Source organism: Diadema antillarum, unplaced genomic scaffold, assembly GCF_040938485.1.
Source record: "Diadema antillarum isolate AM-2024a unplaced genomic scaffold, OU_Dant_1.0 seq00000768_RagTag, whole genome shotgun sequence".
NCBI classification, from domain to species: Eukaryota; Metazoa; Echinodermata; class Echinoidea; order Diadematoida; family Diadematidae; genus Diadema; species Diadema antillarum.
In genome coordinates, this window is record NW_027271658.1 from 3,210,788 (window position 1) to 3,224,715 (window position 13,928).

Here is a 13,928-nt window from a genome sequence, read left to right on the forward strand (position 1 = left end):
TTTGATGTCATCGTTAATACAAGTGATGTCTAGATATGATATCTTTCCTTCACTGAAATTCAAATATAGAATAGGGGAGGAGCATATCCCTATAGAATATAAAGCAATGCGCCTTTATGGTGAAGAAAATAAATATACAAAGTCATTAGAGAAGCTGTCAAAATTTGCTGCGAAGAAGCTGGAGATGTGTATGCAAAATAGTTTGCAATGTGAGAGAATAAGAGAAAGGAGAATAAAAAGAGATAGATAGATAGATAGATAGATAGAGAGATGGGAAGAGAAAATAAGTTGGAAGTTCATGTGACCAACACACACACAAAAAAGGAAGAACATGAGACAGCTGTATTCAAACTGGGCCCATGGCAAGCCAGGTCACGTGGTCACGAAGCTTTGTGCCTCGTCGATGTACGGCCCAAGGGAGAATGAGAAAGGTGATAATGATGACGACGATTACCAGGACAAAAGTGATGTAGATGATTTGCATTACATGGAGAGGAAAATTAGAACAGAAGTGGCTAGAGGGTGGTATGAGGCATGAGCAGCAGCTCGGAGGGGGATATAAAGATCTAGCGGGGCGTATTACTAGTACTCCCTGACATGCCCAACTCCCTGGCGTCCTCAAAGTGGATGCATACACCTGCCGCAGGACAAATAGTACCTGGAACGTGTTTACGTTGAAATTCATCCGGCCGGTCCCAGCCACGTCCGCCTTCCACATCTCCTCCCCGGCCATGGCCCGGGGACGCAAACAGCTGTACCGTCAAATATTTAATGCAGGCCCTCCAGCGATGCGCATAATATGTGTTGACCAAAGTGTTCGAATCGCTGGACTCATTGATTTCTCCGGTAAGGAGGCCGAGAAACACAAGACTTACAGTAAGAAGAAGAACAGAACGGAAAGAAATGTACTCACTCCACAATCTTAAATATTCCCTTCATACTGAAAGGTTCTGAAATAATCGTTAGAACATGGTGTCTGCAGAGATCAAACCACACAATACATTTATCGTAGTCGTCATTGCCTTTAAAAAGCATGGACTCGCATAAAAGTCTAGACAAAGAGCAAATGTTTCAGTCACTTTTGGTGTTTTCTTTTTTTCCCTTAGAATCAAGTCCTCCAACTGACTTTCAGTAAATTCTGTATAAACTTGATGATAAAGCAAAACACAATTCATCACTTCCATCACCAAACAGTTTACATTCATGGACACGTGAAGTTGAGGCGATGTCCTTGTGGAAATTTTGGTTTGGATGTCGGGTCATGCATGGTTGATCCCCATCCCCTCCTTATTTTTTCAATTAAGATTAATGTATTCTATGTACCAAAAGTACTATCGTTTGGCTTCCAGCGAAGTTTGTACCTTCTTAAGTATAATTAAAGAAGTTATTGACATCCCTGGAATCAGCAAAAGTTAGACATTTAAGAAAATTGTACATAAAGATATCATATCAATGTAGGCGCCACGCATACATACGTACCGTATCCGGGCAATTAGCCCCAGAGGGCAATTACCCCCGGCTAAATACTGGTTAATGGAGGGTAAGAGTAAAGATTAGGGTTAGGATTAGGATTAGGTGCAGGATTAGGATTAGGATTAGGATTAGGATTAGGGCCAGGGGAAGGGTCCGGGGTAATTGCCCAGGGGGTAATTGCCCTAGACCCATACGTAGAACGTCACTCACTCACTCGTTCATTCATTCATTCATGCATTCATTCATTCATTCATTCATTCGTTCATTCATTTTCCCTTTTTTTTAATGTTCATTTCCAAACTATACAGGGCCTACATGCATATTACAAAATCCAAAATGATGCTACATTCCACATAATGAAAGAACATATGGAAACGCATCTTGTTCATCAAAGACTGAAAATGAAAATTGAGGGCTGCTAAAAAGCGAACTTGTATATATTATATAAAGCAGTCTACTCATTTATTTTCTGTACACTACTGCAATACATTTACATACAAAACATGCAAAATAAGTATACATAAGGCAAATAACCAGTGCAAAATTGCATTGTCATTATCACTTGTAACGTGACACACGCACACGTACGCACACACACACACACACACACACACACACACACACTGGCGCAGAACAAAAGTAAACAACAAAAGAAAGTCACAAGACAAGACTTAGTGTGCGGTCACCCAGTATGCACGTGATGCTTTCTTGAAATACCGGGAAATATCAACACTGCTACAATTTGCCCACACCAAGTTGCATTTGACGTAGAAGGATTACTTGCGCTTGTTTTTACTCATCCGTATTTCTGCCGAATTTCAGGGAAAACGAACATTATTTCCACGAGGATGAATGAATGATGCATTATGTTTTATACTAGCCCAGGGTTTCTGTTTCCACATCGTATTATCAATCGGCTTTCCATCAATCTTTTTACTTCCGTCAATAACATGTTTGTACACCTTTAACCCACAAAGCATTATTCCTTTCGATAATCTCCCTGAGGCCTTATGGTTGTTTGAAGGTGGAATGTGCATATATTTGTGTTTTCCGTGCAGAATACAATTTTCACTGCAATCATTTATCATGTCAATGCAATCGTTGGGCACCTTTTCCCATGTGACAACGATATATCTTTAAAGTGAATACCAGCTTACAAAGTCAAAAAGCGCCAGTCACTGCTGGCAATGATGAGGCGAATGAAAGCGATAAACGACAGGAAAAAAAATGTAATTTGAATCGATGTATTGAAGCTGTCGCTCTGAGACCGATCAGTGAGGTCATAGAAATGGATGAATATTTAATTTTATTTTAACATGTTTTTTTTTGACGCATTATGTATGATGCTAACAGTTTTGTTTTCTTAACGACATGAATACTTCATCATGATAAATGAGTAAAAAAGATAACAGGGTTTATAAGAAGAATTAATCATCAAAACGTAATCTCCAGACACAGTATATCATGTATTCAGGTTATAAATATGTGTATGTTGTGTGTTCGTTTGTGGAGTGGGTGAAGGTGTGTGTAGGAAGTGAGTTGTGTATGGAATATTTGTATGTGTTTGTGTGAGTAGAGTATTGCGTGTATGCGATGGGGGGGGGGGGTTGCTTAGTTGAGTGGTATTCATATTTGTCAGTTCATATTGTAAGACACTAACTATACAGAGCAAGGCGCGGTGATTGTTCACCACTTTATGTCAATGAGCACTAGATCTTGAGGAAAAACCTAACCATCGATCACGTTTGCCTTCAGCTTGGGTTTTGAGTTCTTTATTTTTGTTTAAGGAAAGGAAAAATGAATCCGTTAAAAGAAGCTCGAGGCTGAAGAGTCAGATGTCGAGATGTCTGTGATAAAAAATCCACATCATTCTCATATCACCAATATTTTATGGTCAACACGGGGCTAGGATGTCAAAGCATAAATCTGTATTACAGACGTTCTTGACGTCCACGCATATATAATGTACTGGCTGTCAATCAGCGGCCGGGCAAATGGTAGAATCCCACTGGGGGCGATTTCACCGAACAGTGTACTTTACCATCTACTATAGATTGCCGTCGGGAGCGGGCATATTCGCCCTTCCTCGTGGTATGAACGGAGTATGTTGATAGTAACATTGGTCGGCAGCTCCTAAAACACGCTTTGTCACGTTAGGGCTACGTCAGTCCTTTTAGACAGAGAAAATGTATGGCAATATGGGCTTGACGTCAGATGCACCGTAGTCTCTGAGGTAACAATCTCAGAACAACAGTTTTTCCATAACAACAGTTTTCGAAGGCGGTGTGAATTTTATATGTTAGAATCCTCCAATGCACATTTCACAACGAATTTGAGGTTTATTGTGGGCAGTCAAATGAACATTAAAATCTGATAGATGCGATCATTCCGAATTGGACAATACCAGCTTAGCGATCGACTGACGCGTCTTTATGTATCACGCCCACCCAAAACGTCAGCTGCGTTGAAGCGTTACTGATACACAGCCTCCATATATAGCTAGCGCATTTATAGACAGGACTGTTAAGGCTTCGTATAACCTAAGTGGCAAGTAGTAGGATATTCATAGAAGTGTTGGTAATATCTTTACCGCCTGTCAATCCGAAGGTATTAGGAATTAGGTAAATCTTCTGCTGTTCTTTGTTGACCCCTTGGACAAAGACAGTAAAGTATGTCGAAAAAAATTGGACTTTTCACATTAATAACTTTCGAAATAATTAAACAATCTCAGTGCTATTTCAGGGTATGAAAACTGTAACTTGTTACCCACATCTTGCCGTAGGGCCCATTCATTTTGGTTCAGTGGTCACGGAGAAATGCGGATCTTTGTGAAGTATGCCACGGGTCTGTTTCTTCCGAGTTTAGCTCTGTGATGCTCCTGGCATATAAATGAATGAAAACATTTTGCTCACAACTTCCAGGGCAACTGACCAAAGAATTCAAAGTCTGTACACAACATCATATCAATAAGTGGATATCATTGTTCATGATCATCTTGATGAAACTAGAAAGTCAAAAGAAGAAAGAGCTCAGTCCAGTCTTCCATCAGTTAAGAATCCAATATCTTTCTTTAATCATTTATTTTCACATTTCACAAGCGTTAGCAAAACTCAGAAATCTGCTTCGTTTTTTTTATTTAACTCATTGCTATGTTTGTTAGTTGCAAATAAAAAGAAACAAGCAGTCACTTCTTCAAAAGAGATGTTTTTGAACGAGAACACAATGAACAACTTCATATTTGTTAGCGTGAACAAAATGTACAACACGGCCCATTACAAAACTGGGAGGGAAGGGAATTCCAACATGCTCTACAAAGATCCCCATTTCTCTGTGGCCACTGAAACAAATCGAATGGGGTTTTCTGCAAGATGTAGGTAATAAGTTATAGTTTCATATCCTGAAACTGCATTTTGATTGATTCACTGTTTTTAAAGTTATTATTGCAAAAAAGTCAGATTATAATTTTTTCGGATATACGGTGTATTACTAATCTATGCACAGTACATGTAGCAGGGCTATACGCAGTGTGAATTGTGACATTATTGATAATCCCCACATTACTTTTATCTCAAATTTATTTTGTGTAGTTTTGTTTTGTCGTCTTATTTTATGTAGCAGATTTAAATTGATAAATATAACCACTCTCACCATGTGGTGGTAGATAAACTTAAACTAAAGCGACAGATATCTTATACTCCTAAGAGCAATATGCAGATGAAATGTGCGTAAATTGTGCTTAAAATTTTAGCATGATAAAATATATTGACTCCGTTGTGTATAGCAGACGTAGCCTTAGAGGTTTGCATCCAATTTCCTTTCCGCATTAGGTTTTGTAGTGTACCTAAATGCGTCCAGTTTTATGTTGATTCCTTTGACAAGGAGGGACAGGTAACGTGTGCATGTCACCCTTTATAACCTTATAAAAAGTGTTCCCATATCACATCGCTTCTACTTCAATATGGACTTCGTTCAGGTTCTGTATACCCGCTATTGAAATACATCACCTAATTTAGCGTGATAGTAATATGTAACCTGCACGCTCTCTCTCTCTCTCTCTCTCTCTCTCTTCCACACACACACTCTCTCTTTTATTGTGAAGTGGTCGAGTGTGAAAATCTAATATTGAAGTGTGACCAACTTTGAACTTATTTGTCCACGGTAGGGAAGCGGCGCATTCAGCAAATGTTCAGTATCCTTCGCAGCTCACGAGTCCATCCACCGAGTATAACGTGTCAGCCTAGATCTGGTGGGAAAACAATGGTAATACAAGGAACAAACACACTACCTTAACGCCTGTCACGCCTCGTGTGATGGCGACGGCAAATAGTGTGCCGTATCTCCGCAAATACTTTTCCTTGTCGCTCGTTACATCGCAGGGCAAACAGATCCGCGCAAGCAGGAAATATAGAAAATGTACTTCAACATAATATGAAACACTGTTTTTCTTAATGCATTGACAGACTGTGGGAAGGTGATTTCAAAGTAGAACAGGATGAAACACTGGAAGCAGACTAGCAGATAAAGTGTCTGTATAGTTCTCCTGCCTGGAATTCATGTCGGTGAACAATTTTGTAATCCACATAGTTTGCAGCAATTAGCAAGCCCATGGAATTTTGCCCTCGTGATTCTGCTTGTCTTACCCTTGTTTATCACGCTGAATTCTGTTTGTCCTCTTAATAAAAATAGTGTACTCTATAAAGTGTCTGGAATTTAATAACAGAGAATCGGGGAAAAAAAACTTTTTGTTATGGAGAGAGATCTGAAGTCTGAGAAACAGATGTATAAATAGATAGAGAGAAAAAAAATGCATTGCGAGCTGCATTCTTCATTTATCCTTTCAGCGTCTTAAGATGCACTTTTCAATGCGTGTGTCATGAAGATATGAACATTCTTATTAAAGAGTACATCAATGACTTAAAATTGTTGTTCTTGTTTGTGAAAACTGCCGGTATAACATGTCATGGCTGATAGATATCAGACAGGAACTGACAAGAAATTCGTTTATTCACGAACTGAATGATTCAGCCACAGAATGTTTCGGTCGTTCCGTTTGATTCCCCCCCCCCCGAAAAGATGGTATACACTTCGCGGAAAAGAGGAATGTAAGTTCAGCTTTTGGTTATTCTTTTTTTATTAATTTACGTTTGAATTGAACACACTTCTACTTGATTCATAGACTACATGTAAAGATGGCAAGTACGTTTTAATGGTCGATCTAAATATCATCTTGGACAAAAATCTACGAAACTACTTATTTTACTACCAATTTCCCTTTGCGTCATTTATGAGTTGATAGCACATTATTTTTTGATGCAGTTATTGCACTTTGTGATTTTATTCGGTCACAAAGATCTTCACTGCATTCTATGAGAGTACGATGGATTTTTTTGCAGAATTTTTCAATTATCTTGGTCTTACTACTGTGATGATGGCACTATCCAAGACTTTAGTAAGGTTGATCCACGAATCTGACAACATCTACTAAGGCCTCAATACAAGATATATTTGATTCTTATTTATTGGAGTCGTTTTCTAAGTGAGGACATTAAAAAACAACGGCACTAAACAGGAAAACCTACTCAGCTCACCAAAACTGACCCAAAATTCTTCTTTATCGACTGTGACCATCAATTCTCATGTCTGTGTTCTTTATGTGTACATTGTATGCAACCGCGTGTGTAACATATTGTCTCTTATAGCTCAAGCAAGAGCATTTACAATGAGAGTTTTTCACAGGCACAACTTACTGTAGAAAATATTTTACCTTTTCGTTAGACACAGTGATTAATCTAATGGATTTTTTTTTTTGGCGTTGAAATGCTCTAGGATGTGTGTCATTACGTCCACGAGACAAACGCTCAGTGCTCATATTATTTCTCGTGATGTGTGTCCATAATATTTTCTTGAAGAGCGGTGATGAACACATTGGTTTTTCTCCGGGAATCTCCTCGGCAATACGACGATTTGTTGTCGAAGACTCTTGCATTCATTCTGCCCAAGTTAGGAAATGTTCTGCCAGGAAGTTCGAGCTTTCTAGCTTAATTGCCGCTCACATTAAAATGTGAAAGTAGCAATGTTAGGACTGCCTCGAGCTATGTACAAACTAGTCCGTTGGCTAGAAGAACGAGACATTCACCGCAGTTCAACTCCATTTACTCATTACGGGCTCACCCCCATATTGTCTGCATGCATACGAATGTCTGTCCCGACAAAATGGTGTTCTTAGATAAACGATACGTGATATGAAAACTGGCCCGGCATCTAAAAATCAATATTGTTCCTTCCAGAACACATTCTATTTCTTTTCCGTTCACCATCACCATTTTGTATTCCCGGACACATTTGTGACCCATCACCTTGGATGCCTGAGACATTGATTGTCTCCATATTATATTTCCTCATTTTGCTATTATCACATTCTCCAGGCTCATTTCTTTTCAGTGTTATGAAATTGTCCCACTATTTTCACCAAACCCAGGAACGATGCTAGAGAAGAGGAGGCCATCAATTTAGCACAGCATTAATAACAGAACAGAAAACCGGCTTTGACAACAACATGCTGTCTATAGTTTGCTAAAGAATGTGGATATAAACTTAATGGGAATTTGCAAACACCATGTAGCAAGGTTAATGCAAAAAGGAGACAATGTGGAATTTCATTATGTTCTTGGATTTTTAGCTTGGGACGTGAGGTACTTGATATACAAAACTTAGAAATTGTGCCTAAACAAAGAGCCGTGATTTTGCAGTATCTTGGATTATGATATGATATCTGTGATGTCTGCGAAGAGTCATATTTATCACAATCATGTAGGGAGGCACAAACACATTTCAACCAAACATATGATATATTTGTTGAAAACACTGGGTGGTGACTAACGAAGAGCTGTTGCTCGAGGTTAATGTTGCTGATTTTTGCATTCACATCAATTTTCAACTAAATCACACCTCCAAATCATTGTCAAATAAATGAGATTTAAGAAAAAAAAAACCGTACCGAAACATTTCCCAGAGAGCAGCTGACGCGAATTGAGAATACAGAGTGATGAATAAAGATATTGCTTTGTTGGGGTTCATTTCTGTCTTTTAATTTTCACATGCCATCTAATACGCCAAGAACACCTCTAACGAAAAACCGGTAGGTATCTTGCGCTACAATCCGATGTTTGTTGTTTTCCATCAGCGCTCTTCTTCTTCCCTTTCATCTGTCATTAGTATGACAATTAATTTGAAAGCTTTGATGATTCATATGCCATATTCGATCGTTTCTAAATCCGTCTCACGAGAGGGAACGAAGCAGCCGCAATAGAACAAAACATATTGCTATGTCTTCACGATAATCTACTATTTATTGCAGTTCTATCTGCTTATGGTTTGATAGCCTTGAAACAATGAAACAGCATTCATGTGTAAAGAGTGCAAGTATTTTTGAAAGAAAAAGAAACACACTTTTAAATTGTGACATCATTTTCGACAGTATCACCCATCTTGTTTTTTCTGTAAAGAGGAATACCTATTGAAAGTAGCGTGTTGCTCGATGTTGTCCAAACCGTTGGCATGACTTATGTGGTTAGATCAAGTAGGCCTTGTACATTCTCCCTTCGTCTCGCGTTTACACAGATAGTCTGATTACAGCTTATAGTTTGTTCTCAGTAATTATCATGATGTTTGTATTATCATCTTACGTTAGGTTAAGGCTCAAAAGGGTGATAAATTGTACACTCAAAGGAAAATAGGCTCAACTTTTTTTCCACCTTTACGAGTGTCACACTGGAAGCACATTTACGGGTGCAACTTAGCACCCTTTTAGAGAGGAAAGGTGCAAAGTTGCACCTTTAAAGGTATTAGCCCACATTTGCAAACCCACGAAAATCAAAACTGCATAAAACAGGTCCAATATGACTTCAAGTACAAGTTATAACAGTAACATACCTCACCTGTTGCTCTTTGTCTATACCATTCGATAAAAGAGAGAAAATCATCGTTTTAAAATCAATTTTCAAACCGGGTCAACCCGACCCAAAATCGAATTACGAGCGCGGGCTAGCTACGTACATGTAACTTACACATGTATCGCATGCATGTAGTACGTACGTGGACCGGAGCTAGCGAGCGTTATACGCATGCGTACGGTGCATTTTCATTTATTTTTATGAAAGTAATGGACTAATTGGAACAAAATTTTTCACAGGTGTTACTGCAATCATACCCAAACTCCATGCTAACTATGAGACCAATTGCTGCAGGTTTACAAATGTGGGCTAATACCTTTAAAGGTATTCCCCTTGTGAAACTGGTCTGAAGGGTGCAAAGGCACACCCGTAATGTGGCTCCCAGTGTAACTCTTGTAAAGGTGCAAAGTTGACCTAATTTTCTTAGAGTGTAGCACAAAAGTCATCTTTCCTCTAAGGTTGAACCCTTTCAGCGTATAGATCCATTTACAAGGAAGAATCCTCTATTATCCATTCGCATCCATCGTGGAAAATATGATGAAACAGCATTAATAATTTGACTGCTTCATCATTATGGAAAATATAATGTTACATCCATTCGGTGCTTTTGAGTTTTAAGGTAACAATATGAGTACAAAATGCTGTTCAGAGATAGGGGAAGCAGAGATTGCTTGTAGAATAAGAAAGCAGTCTAATTTTTTAACGCCCTCCCACCCAATTTCACATCGTTGTGCAAGCAATGTTTCCCTCATCTCATTAGTTTTCCAGTTACCAGCACTATTATGTCGTACAGTGAGATACATAAAGAGAAGATTGGACTTAAACAATGCCTGCATGTGCCTTCGTGATTTAATCTAGTCCGTGTGCTGTACACGCGCCAGCCTTCGTAGGGCGGGAATGATTCCAATCATGAATATTCAAGAGCGTGCGAGCACGTGGTACTGAAAGCCCCTTCGAAAAAACGAGCAAAGTGGTGCAGACAGATGCTTCTCATGCGTTGCTCTTTTGCAAGTCGCGACAACTAAATCAAGATAAATGTTATCGGATTTTATGTGTGTGTTCTGTGTGACACACATTCAACATATACTTTATAGGGCTCTTTTTTGTGGAAAACTATGAGATTTATCACAGTCAGAGACACAAACATGGCACCATAAAAATCAAAGAAAACGTACTGTTAATACCCAATCACTCCAACTAACTGTCCTGCTTTTATGTTTGTGACGCCTGCTATTAATGAAGATGACACCTATATCCATTGGCGCTCCCGTGGCCCCACCACCCAACGGACCCGATCCGCTGGCCTGGCGAAAGCGGTGAACATCAACAGTGTGAGTGAATCTGACTGCTGGGATCGTATTAGTGAAAGTGATAACCTGTCACACATCCTCAGGTGACTGTTCGCAGTTCTCTCTGGTGTCCGGACAGCCCGTCCTCCTCTATCAGAATGCTTCCGCGCTGGTCCCGCCTGCGATATCACATTTGAGCATGCCCCAGAAAAACTTTACCAAATTTACACGATTTTATCTGAAGCTGATTGAACTGCAGGTATCTATCTTTCATTTTGTTCATTCATTTATTGGTTTATTTATTTCTATTTTCATTTATTCATTCATTTATATATTGCCTATTCATGCCCACATATTTACTTAATTGAATATCAAAATCATCTTTAGCTACTACATTTATAATAACTATTAGTGTTATCATTCCCTTTATCATCAACCTGGTGAGTAAATTTCGACACTACGTGTGACAAACACTTCTAATGTCATCACTGAACAAGGAAATTCTGAGGTACAACAATAATAATTACCAAAGGAGCCTGTGATTCAAAGCTTGAACGTGGATAAAACGTTTGTCATAATTTCAAAGGCTTTTGCCATTCCCCTACTGGTGTTATTTCAATCCACAATAGCACCCCAGACAACAGATCCAATAAATACTAAAATACTGCATTAACGCGGTACATACTGAGGATTTTAACTTTATTCATCCGGGACTGAGAGTGAAAATTCTAAAGCTGTTTTTGTCAAATTATAAAGAGCTTTTTATCCTAATCCTACCACATCTTTTCAAGTTCACCTCGTATTGAAGACCAGAGATGTGGCGTCATTGTAAAAGCCAAAAAGCCATGATGCCAAAAAGTATTCAGTTAGGTTGAGATCGTCTTGTAAAATCCATCTCTCCTTCTTTTTGTAAAAGTTGACTCACATGCATTACCGCTACTGCAGCGAACACGTTCACTGTATTGAATTGAAACAGTGACATCTAAAATGTTTCAAACAGAAGCTTGCTTCTGTTGGTATTAGACGTGGTTGAAACACACCACCCGTCCTCGTAAATAATGTTACCACAGAATTTATGCGTAGTATATTGAATAAAGAACTCCATGCACACGAAAGAATTCAGGGAGGGAGAACCCAAGTAGGTGTGAGCTGTTTAACAGTGGGTCCGCAGATCTTCTGACGATAGCCATAAACAGATAAAGTGGGAACATTCCAGATTTGTACTAGAACAAAGAGTGTGAAGTCGTAATATGCTCTACAGCCTAGGGCCTACAGCCTGCGCTGTGCTTTGGTACATATTCTGTTGTCACCTTCGCTGCGCACAGGCACAATCTGACGTCTCATAGGTTTAATCCACCAACAGCGTTTAGTTTTTAACAGGTGAATTGACGCATTCTCCAAGATGGGCCACCTGGGAGGTTAACTCACACATCGGTCGCATGTCTGTGTACTCCCGCCAGTGTTCCTGCCCACGCCTTCAGGGTCATTTCATTTGCAGATGATTTCACTTCTTTCACTGTACAGGCCACTTAAATCCTTCCCTTACTCCAAGAAACTAATGAAGTGTTAAACTGAAGAGAAGGCGACGAGGAAATTCTTTATATTTAAAATAAAACTCCATCTGCACTTTTCCTTCCAAGAAGAAGGTAATGCTAATGGGAATTCAGGGTGAACATGCATATTGCAGTATCTGGCGATGAAACATTTTGTGAGAGATGTGAAACCGGCCGATAATCCATCCTGACGTAGCCTTATTGTTCTTTTTTTTATGAACTAGACTCCAAAACTGCCCGGGTATGCGCATGTCAACATATCTCTTGCCTCTACACAGTGACAACCAATGAATGATAACTTCCTTCAAGTCTCCCTCGTTACCTTCTTCAGCTCAAGCTTGTCTCAGTGTCTTTTACAAACATCAATTGCTTTCCAGAAAGATTTACAAGGATTGCTCATGATCTGTTAAGCTCCGCAAAATAGAAATTTTGAAAACGCAAAACAATTCATATTGAGTCACAATATCTCAAGGAGTTGTGACCACTGCCCTGTTGCATAAAACTTTGAAAGGCAATAAAACTCAAACAAACTGCCAAATTAAAAAATCCGATTGGTCGAAAGTGAAGTACTGTTTGATTTGTGAAAAATCGATTTTAAATCTCACTTTACGTGCAACACAGTCCATTTTCTGGAAGCCCCGCCATTGGACTTTTTATTGCGATATCGATCACAAATTGTATCCAGCAAAGGTGATCGCCCTGACACACGTGGGCGGATCTTTGTTTGTAATCTGACCCTGTACAGCGTACCCTCGCTGGAGCACAAAATCTCATATTGAATTAAATGTTGCTGCAAGCGAGTAACGGTAGTCTGTAATTGCCTTCGTTTGGGATCGATTTGAATATGCCTGTTCCTCCTGCAGCAAACCTTGCGACCTGGACTTTCTTAAATTCGATACAAACAACAACAGTAAAACGAATCTGCGAACGCACATCATTCTGTGCCTACTTGTGATTACCTGAGAGCGCGGATCGGTGCAAAGTGTTAATTTTCTCCGACCCGAACATGACGCAAGGGAGTTTACGAGAAATTGGACATCATGCATTTGAAGTCGACGAACTACATTCTCACCATAAATAGTATTTGCCATGTTTCAGGCTCATTTTCTGTGATCTTTGATCTGCTTAGGGTTCTCGGCGACAGTGACGCTCCACGTTCCGCATGCGTCCGCGAGGGCGTGTTTCAGCAGCGGTCCAAGTTAAAAGACACACACACAAACATGCACCCGCGTGCATAGTACGGTTCAGGACAACCTACTCCCCTGGCTCGGTCCGAGATGTATAAAAACATCAGAAGAATTGATTACCTATCACGTTTTACGCTTGAATCGCGTGCGTGTCATGGAAGTGTGCACGCAGTGGAAAACCAAGCGACAGCCTCTGTTACGTTATAGGTTGGATCTTTGCTGAAGTTTTTCCGAAGAGTCGACCTATTCACACCTCGTACATAACCCATCAAGGTTGCATCGTGCTGTTATAGACCTATCATATGCGACATTTCATTGATGAGAAAAGGAAGGGAAAGAAATAATGAAATGAAATATGCCTAGTCCTTACTAATGGAATGAATCAAATGTCGACGGATGTAAAATCAGAAAAAAAAATGAAGTACTTGTGAAAGACAAAGCAAGTGATGGTAAAGACTTTGCGAAGAAGATGAC

The 13,928-nt window shown here is 39.5% G+C and overlaps 1 pseudogene; it reads left to right on the forward strand.

Annotated features, from left to right (window-relative positions):
• The first annotated feature begins 331 nt into the window (after positions 1 to 331).
• LOC139738799 (uncharacterized) overlaps positions 332 to 13,928 on the forward strand; it is a 126,687-nt pseudogene continuing 113,090 nt past the window's right edge.